Here is an 8,899-nt window from a genome sequence, read left to right as displayed (position 1 = left end):
AAACAGAAAAAAGAAACAAGTTAGTACATAGATTTAATAATTGAAGCAAATATTATAAGGCCCCATATGATATATACCCCACATGTTTTCATTCCTTCCCAATCATGATATCTAATCTCGTATGCTCTTGCTGGAAATAAATCCTAACCGCATATATCTCAAGTTTGCATGCTTTTAAACAATAAAGTAAATCATGAAATAAAATTTCGCCATCCTAAGGTTTGCATGAGGTTTAGGGGAAGGCTCTAATTCTTCTAGCGACATGGTTTGGGTTCTAAAAGGGACCCGAGTTCTCTTTGCTGGTACTCTCTTAGGCATGTCGGACCCTCAATCCTAAACCCATAACAGGCTTATATGGATCGAGTTAAACTAAAGGGGACACATTTCCTTGTGTCTGACATGAGAAATAAATTCTTATGAAGACTCAATGCATATGAATCCCAAAGGATAATTGCTAGGCTTGACACAGAGAATAAATTCTCACGAAGGCTTCACTTTCGCCCCCACTTAAAGGGCTTTAGAGCTCGGGTTTAGAGCTTTGGAAAACTTTTTAAAAATATGAAAAACACTAAAAGAAAATATCAGTACAACTATTTATTTGAAAAATAATAATAATCAAAAGTAAATAAAATGGATCGAAAATAAATTGAAATTTAAACTTACAATTTTTGCATAAGAAGATAATCAGGTAATCAATTTTTTACAAGACTGTCTTATATCCCCAGCGGAGTAGCCAAGCTGTCACAACGGTCCTTCGGTGGTCCCTAGTTCACGCTTTAACTTGGAATCATGATGGAGTTACCATCGATCATTTCGAACAAGCTAGATCAGACACCTTGATTTTTCCCTTTTATCGGATATGCGTCTTACAAGAGATGTGTCGAATTCGGGAGTCGTTTACGATCGAGAAGGATGAGTACCCGATTGTCTTAATCGCAAAAATTATAAATTTAAAAATAATAATTTAGATTCGATTCGAGTTATTTACCTTCGACGAGGTTTAATTTGGATCGTATTCCCTTTGAAAGGAATAAATTAGTGTTAAAATAAAATAAAGTAAAATACATTATAAAAAGAAAAAAATTAATAAGATGTTGTAAAGAAAAAAATAGAATTAGGGTACCGATTTATAAAAAATAAAAATATAAAAGGGACTAAATCAAATTAAAATAAAATTCAAAGGCAAAATTGCATATAATGACCAAAACGATTTACACATCAAAATGAGATGAACGACAGGCGTGATTTAAAAAACCTCTAATTACAAAACAATCATCCCTTATAAACCCCCTTTTACTTTTCTTTTTTACCTCATTTTCAAACACTCCCCAAAAACCAAAACATCAAAAGCTCTCAACACTCTCCCTCAAACCAAGCCCCTATTTTCGGTAAACCCCTCGTGTTGATGACCACTCCGACCACTGTCTACGATGGTCAGAGCTTTGGAAAACTTTTTAAAATATGAAAACACTAAAAGAAAATATCAGTACAACTATTTATTTGAAAAATAATAATAATCAAAAGTAAATAAAATGGATCGAAAATAAATTGAAATTTAAACTTACAATTTTTGCATAAGAAGATAATCGGGTAATCAATTTTTTACAACACTGTCTTATATCCCCAGCGGAGTAGCCAAGCTGTCACAACGGTCCTTCGGTGGTCCCTGGTTCACGCTTTAACTTGGAATCATGATGGAGTTACCATAGATCATTTTGAACAAGCTAGATCAGACACCTTGATTTTTCCCTTTTATCGGATATGCGTCTTACAAGAGATGTGTCGAATTCGGGAGTCATTTACGATCGAGAAGGATGAGTACCCGATTGTCTTAATCGCAAAAATTATAAATTTAAAAATAACAATTTAGATTCGATTCGAGTTATTTACCTTCGACGAGATTTAATTTGGATCGTATTCCCTTTGAAAAAAATAAATTAGTGTTAAAATAAAATAAAGTAAAATACATTATAAAAAGAAAAAATTAATAAGATGTTGTAAAGAAAAAAAATAGAATTAGGGTACCGATTTATAAAAAATAAAAATATAAAAGGGACTAAATCGAATTAAAATAAAATTCAAAGGCAAAATTACATATAATGACCAAAATGATTTACACATCAAAATGAGATGAACGACAGGCGTGATTTAAAAAACCTCTAACTACACAACAATCATCCCTTATAAATCCCCTTTTACTTTTCTTTTTTACCTCATTTTCAAACACTCCCCAAAAATCAAAAGATCAAAAGCTCTCAACACTCTCTCTCAAACCGAGCCCCTATTTTCGGCAAACCCCTCGTGTTGATGACCACTCCGACCACTGTCTACGATGGTCAGAGACTATTAAAACTGACCAAAATGCTCTCCCTGCTACCCCAAACCCCAAACCAATGACTAAACGATCATGCAAACGATCCAAAATCATATATCTAGTTCGATAGCCTCGACTTTTCATTCTCCAACGGCGACGACTCGACTTTTGGTGATTTTTTCTTTTCTCTACCATAAAATATAAGTTTTTCTCTCTTTTTTTTTGGTGATTTTTGAATGGATGCTTCCTCCTCTTTGTTCTTCACTCGCAGGGGCTTTTATAATGCTCGTGGCGTTCTTCTTTCCTTTTACCGGTGAGATTCGATCCCACAATTAATGGGATCTGAAGGGTTTGTTTCCCTATTATTTTCGTTCATGGATGCTCTTGTTTTATTAACTGGGATTTATTACCATATCTCGGCCGATTCTTACTCCCTTTGGCTTGGATCTGTGTTTACAAAAGATGATATTCTTTTTTTTTCTTTTAGCCATTTGTTGTTTTGGCAAGACTTTTAATTTTTCTTGCCTAAATCTTTATAGAGAGAAAAAGGATTATGGAAATTGGTCTTGGCTCAACGTGTGGTCCTCACACACCACTCAATGGCTTGCTAGTGACGTTTGACCTTCTGGAATATTATCAGGGTGACTCGTGGACCATTAGATCAATTTATCAGATCCAACGGCTGTGAGCTATCTATGCTTGTGACTTGAAACTTTAGGGTTTCCAAACCATAGTCTTTGCTTCGATATGGGTCATCCATTGCACCTTGATATGATGGTCCTAGTTCGTGTGGCGCCTATCTTAAGATAAAAAAAACCCTAAGGTGTTGGGTCAGGCGCTTTGGGTTTCATGACTGGGCCCTGACAGGCTTGTTTCACTTTCTCATATGCTAGACCACCTGTTTCAAGACCAAGCCCAATCTGCTGCATCAGGCATACCGAGTTTGGGTTTACCCGCACTGGACTCTTGGTTTGTAACACCCCAATTTAGGGGCTAAATTTAAGAAATTATAAAGTGGTGGATTTAATTGGTATTTTTGGAAGGAATCGGGGATTAAATTGTAAGATTTCAAAGTTAGCAGACCGTTTTAAGAAGTGTAGGAAGTTCAGTGACTAAACTCTTGGTTTAGCCAATTTCCTTTATGAGAGAATTTATAACCCCTCCCCGTGCTGCAGAATGTATAATTTTCCAGTTTTTCTCTTCCGTTGACCCAACTTCCAACTCCGATCTACTCGCCGTCCGACCTCCAAACGACGAGCCGAAACCACCATCGTGTTCGTTGTCAATCGAGGAACAAAACCCCTCAAACCTTTCGTCGAGAATCATCGCCGTTCGTCGTGAATTTCAGTCGGAAGTATCGTCGGTAATAACTCGTTTTAGTTGGTTTTTCATCGATTCACGACGATCCGATGATCCGTTTACGACACCTCCCGCACCATCGTGTTCCTTGTGCCGTTCCGAGTTCACCGATGTTCTCCTTTTTCTCCGGCGGCGGCAGCGCGTGTGGAGGTGAAGCGGTCAAAGTTTCCGACGTTTCAAAATCGAGCTCTCCGCCGTTCAAAATTGTGAACCGAGCTTTGTAAGTATCTCGAAATCGCTCAAATAATTTTTAGAAAATTTTCTGTGAATTTTACGCTGCCGGAACAGTGCCCACGCGCCCCCACGCGCCGCCACTGCGAGTGGGGATAGTCTAAATGACCGGTTTGACCGGTTTAGTGAATAGTTGACCGGTTTGACCGGTCACAACCCGACCCGACCCGTTGACCGACCCGTTGACCCGACCCGTTGACCGTTGACCCATTGACCGTTGACCACTGTTGACCAAAACTTTGACCGGCTTTGATCGGGCATTAAACGACCTTTGACTTTGACCGAGTATACCTATCCTGACATTTTTCGACGTTCCAAATCTGATTCCGCTGTCCGTTTTTCAAATTCAAACCCGAAGGTCTCGAAATTGCCGGTCAAACCCGTTGACTTTGATTTTGACCGAATATTCCAAATTTCCGAAAAGTCTATTTTATGCTTTCGACGTCCTGAATCCGAATCCGAAGTCCGTTTCGCCAAATTCGAACCCGGTAAGCCGTCTTTCACTGATTTATCACCCGATTCGATCCGTTTATCGTAATTAAGCTTCGTTTCTGATATAATTTATGTTTATATGTATCTGAGGAATTATTGGAAGTTGAATTGAAGATCAAAGATGTTCGAATGGAATTTTTATGGTCGATCAATAGTGTACGGAAATTGAGGTAATACTTTACTACCTCTTTATGCTTTATGGAACATGTTGGTATTGATAAATGCATGAATGAAAATGTTTAGTCTCATATGTAATTAATGAAGATCTACACTAGGTACGAATACGGTAGAAAGTAGATAACTGAATATAGCTCAGATGACTATTATAAGAAATTGGAGGACGGTTTGAATTAAATTACAAGTTCTGGAATTAAGTAATAAAAGAATTAACCATGGATTGTAGATTATAATTTATCTCATTAAAGGTACTTAGATGATAAATTAAGAGAATATTTCGATTAGGGAAAATTACGAAATTACCCTTATGTTGGAAAATGATAAGAATTGTCTCTGGAAGTGGATTAATAAATCTGAAAAGAATTATTGATCTGCTAAAACTATTGATGTGCATAAGAAATGTTAGTTTTACTTGGAAATTATGGAGAACCGGTTTTTAACCCCAATAAGGTTTATGCAAGATACTAGAAGTGTTAAGGGAATTATTTCAAGATCAGAGATTGTTCAAGAAAGCAATTAATCATAGGATCTCTAAATTATATTATTTTCGTTAAGAGCTAATATCGAACTTATCTGGCTAAGAAATTACGGAAATGCCTTAAGAGGTAGAATAGTTTGAGATGACTCTGAAGGAGAAAATACTTAGAGGATTCGTACTTAACTCGAATAAGTACGGATTTAATTGTTAAGATCCCGACTTAGTGCAGGAAAATTTATGATATTCCGTTTGTAAAGTCTGAGAAGACACTTGACCTGAAAATATTCGATAATGAGTAAATACTGGAAGAGTAATTTATCGGGGGTATTCTGCTATCAGAATTGTTCGAAAGGACTGAAGTAAATGATAAGATTGAATTAAATAATAAGATCGGATGGAAGGAAAAGATTGAAATACCGTGAATCTGTAAAATGACCAAAATACCCCTGTAATAGAAATGACCCAAGAATATCACCAAGCTCAGGAATGATTGAATATCCTCGAGCTCTGAAATGAATGGAATAAAACTGAACATCAAAATTACCAAAATACCCTTATGGCCTAAATTAAGTAAATGTCTTGGATAATTAAGGAATCCAAGTAAGATAAGTATTGGACTACCTTTAAAGGTAATGGAAAACAATTCAAGTGAATAGATCAACCCTAAAGCTATGTCAATACCTGAATGACATAGATATACTGGAACATGTGTTCATCTTCTCAAGTTTGGCTCGATGATAAATTTTGGAAGTATTCAACTCAGCTCTAGATTGTATTCAGTACTAAGAATTGGACGTTTGTTCAACAATCAACCACGAAGACCAAATTGAATGGGATGGAAGTACAACATGTATCTGAAATTCAGGAACGTTTGAATTACTCTGGAAAATTCTGAAGTAACTGGAATGGAGATGACTGCTAAATGAAATAGGTAACCTCAATGACTGAGGATTTAGTAAGTGATTTGGATAAGTCTGGAAACTCTGATGAGTTTACGTAGTGTACAATTACAATGGGTTATGAACAAATTAATCAAGTACGTCAACATTTCATGATATTGTGGAAGTGTGGAAATGAAATAAAGTCATTGGAAGATTTATTCAGCGATAATTCCGAAAATGGTCTACGGACAAGAATTTGTGGTATTAAAGAGTAAATACCCTAGAAGGAAAATGAATTGACCAGTCGACATAGATTGTTAAGGTTATGAATCTTCGTTCTCAAGTTGTTCGATTATCCGATCAATCGACATGGATGTAAAGGATTCTGAATACCCTTCTGATTACGTACAGCTTCTGAAAACTGTCCGAATAAATAATATCCTGATAATTCACATTCTGAATAACTGATGATTCTGTCAGTTAATGAACTCTTTCAAATAGTGATTCTAAATTCCGATATCCTATCGGTATACTGAATATTCATGTTTCTCTACCTGTTAAGATTATCCAATACCTCTGAATAATATCTGTAAACTGGTGTGTTCCCTAATCATATAATATTTTATCTGATTTCCGACTTGAATTCTGTTATGATCCTGACCTGGATTCTGATATGATTGACATGGATTCTGATCTGATACATGACCTGGATTCTGATATGATACTTGACTTGAATTATGTTTTGATTTTTGATATATCCGTTTACGGACGGAACTGTTTTATTGGGGGGTATTGTTGGAGGAAGATTACTTGGAGGTTCCTTGGCTGTGTGCTCAGGGCCTTACTTACCGGTTCCTCGGCTGTGTGCTCAGGGCCTTACTGTTAGTGACGGGGTTGTATGGTTCTGGGGAACCTATACATTTTGTTCGTGACGGATGGGGGTATATATATATATGTTTTAAAAAGATCTGAAAAGTTACATGGTTTTTGGGAACACACTAGAAAACCTATTCTGATCTCCTTAACTCAGTCATCCGAAATATTTCTCTGAAACGAAAGCTCATTGTCCGTTACTACCTGAAATATCAGTAGGATCTTTGCTCAACATAAAAATCTGTAAATATCTGAACCAATAAGGAAAATATGTTTATCTGTATCTGCACGTTTTTCAGCATCATCTGTAGTGTTGTTACTGAGCTTTTGAAGCTCACTCTATTACTCACCTTTTCAGGTTAAAAGAATTGTACCAGTGCATCTATCGACTTCAGTAAGGGAGTTTTTCCGGCGTTGTAGCAGAGTATGGTACATGTGAATAGGGGGCATGTAATTGTATTGATTTATATACGAGTCTGGAAATATTTTATTTTTAATAGTGACAATGATTTTATAAGTTTACATGTTCGGATAAAAAGATTTAAATTTTCCGCTATTTTATAATGTGTGGATCGGATCGGGCTACCTGCATCGGTCTGGGGGGCATTTAGTGGTATCAGAGCTATGGTTTGAGTCAAAAATTTTCAAGTTAGACCGGCCGGTCAAATGTCAAAATATGTCTGATCAGTACATGCCCTAGACTGCAATCGTACCTCTCTGAGCCGGAACTCCAGGGCTGAGTCCCTATCTGTATTGAGTAAACCAAAGTTTCTATCTGCTAAGGCTATACTTGTACAAAAAGGAATACCAGTAACATCTGTCTAAACGTTGTAAAGTATCTCATGAGCCATGTGAGAGTTATTCATCTGAGAATTTCTGACTCGACTCCGGAAATGAAATTGAGATATGTTGCTGCTCTACGAGCCTATTCACGTATCCAATGCTGAATTGATTTCACAAGAATAAAGTTGTTCTGATTATTTACTTGGACTGAGGGAGAATTCTGAAGAGATTGATTACTCGAGAAAATTTTAAATTCTTTTATTGAAATAAGGAAAATTTATGATAAGAATGTATGCTCAGCTGGTTAAGGATAAGTGGAGGAATCGTACTTTTATAAAAGCTATTGATAGATTTGAAAGAACTGTTGGAAGTTTCATTTATGCAAATATGTAACATGGATGAATTTCGAGGACGAAATTCTTTTAAGGAGGGGAGAATTGTAACACCCCAATTTAGGGGCTAAATTTAAGAAATTATAAAGTGGTGGATTTAATTGGTATTTTTGGAAGGAATCGGGGATTAATTGTAAGATTTCAAAGTTAGCAGACCGTTTTAAGAAGTGTAGGAAGTTCAGTGACTAAACTCTTGGTTTAGCCAATTTCCTTTATGAGAGAATTTATAACCCCTCCCCGTGCTGCAGAATGTATAATTTTCCAGTTTTCTCTTCCGTTGACCCAACTTCCAACTCCGATCTACTCGCCGTCCGACCTCCAAACGACGAGCCGAAACCACCATCGTGTTCGTTGTCAATCGAGGAACAAAACCCCTCAAACCTTTCGTCGAGAATCATCGCCGTTCGTCGTGAATTTCAGTCGGAAGTATCGTCGGTAATAACTCGTTTTAGTTGGTTTTTCATCGATTCACGACGATCCGATGATCCGTTTACGACACCTCCCGCACCATCGTGTTCCTTGTGCCGTTCCGAGTTCACCGATGTTCTCCTTTTTCTCCGGCGGCGGCAGCGCGTGTGGAGGTGAAGCGGTCAAAGTTTCCGACGTTTCAAAATCGAGCTCTCCGCCGTTCAAAATTGTGAACCGAGCTTTGTAAGTATCTCGAAATCGCTCAAAATAATTTTTAGAAAATTTTCTGTGAATTTTACGCTGCCGGAACAGTGCCCACGCGCCCCCACGCGCCGCCACTGCGAGTGGGGATAGTCTAAATGACCGGTTTGACCGGTTTTAGTGAATAGTTGACCGGTTTGACCGGTCACAACCCGACCCGACCCGTTGACCCGACCCGTTGACCCGACCCGTTGACCGTTGACCCATTGACCGTTGACCACTGTTGACCAAAACTTTGACCGGCTTTGAT

Source organism: Hibiscus syriacus, unplaced genomic scaffold (assembly GCF_006381635.1).
Source record: "Hibiscus syriacus cultivar Baekdansim isolate YM2019G1 unplaced genomic scaffold, ASM638163v2 tig00002799_pilon, whole genome shotgun sequence".
In the NCBI taxonomy this organism is placed as follows: Eukaryota; Viridiplantae; Streptophyta; class Magnoliopsida; order Malvales; family Malvaceae; genus Hibiscus; species Hibiscus syriacus.
Note: the sequence above shows the minus strand (reverse complement) of the source record.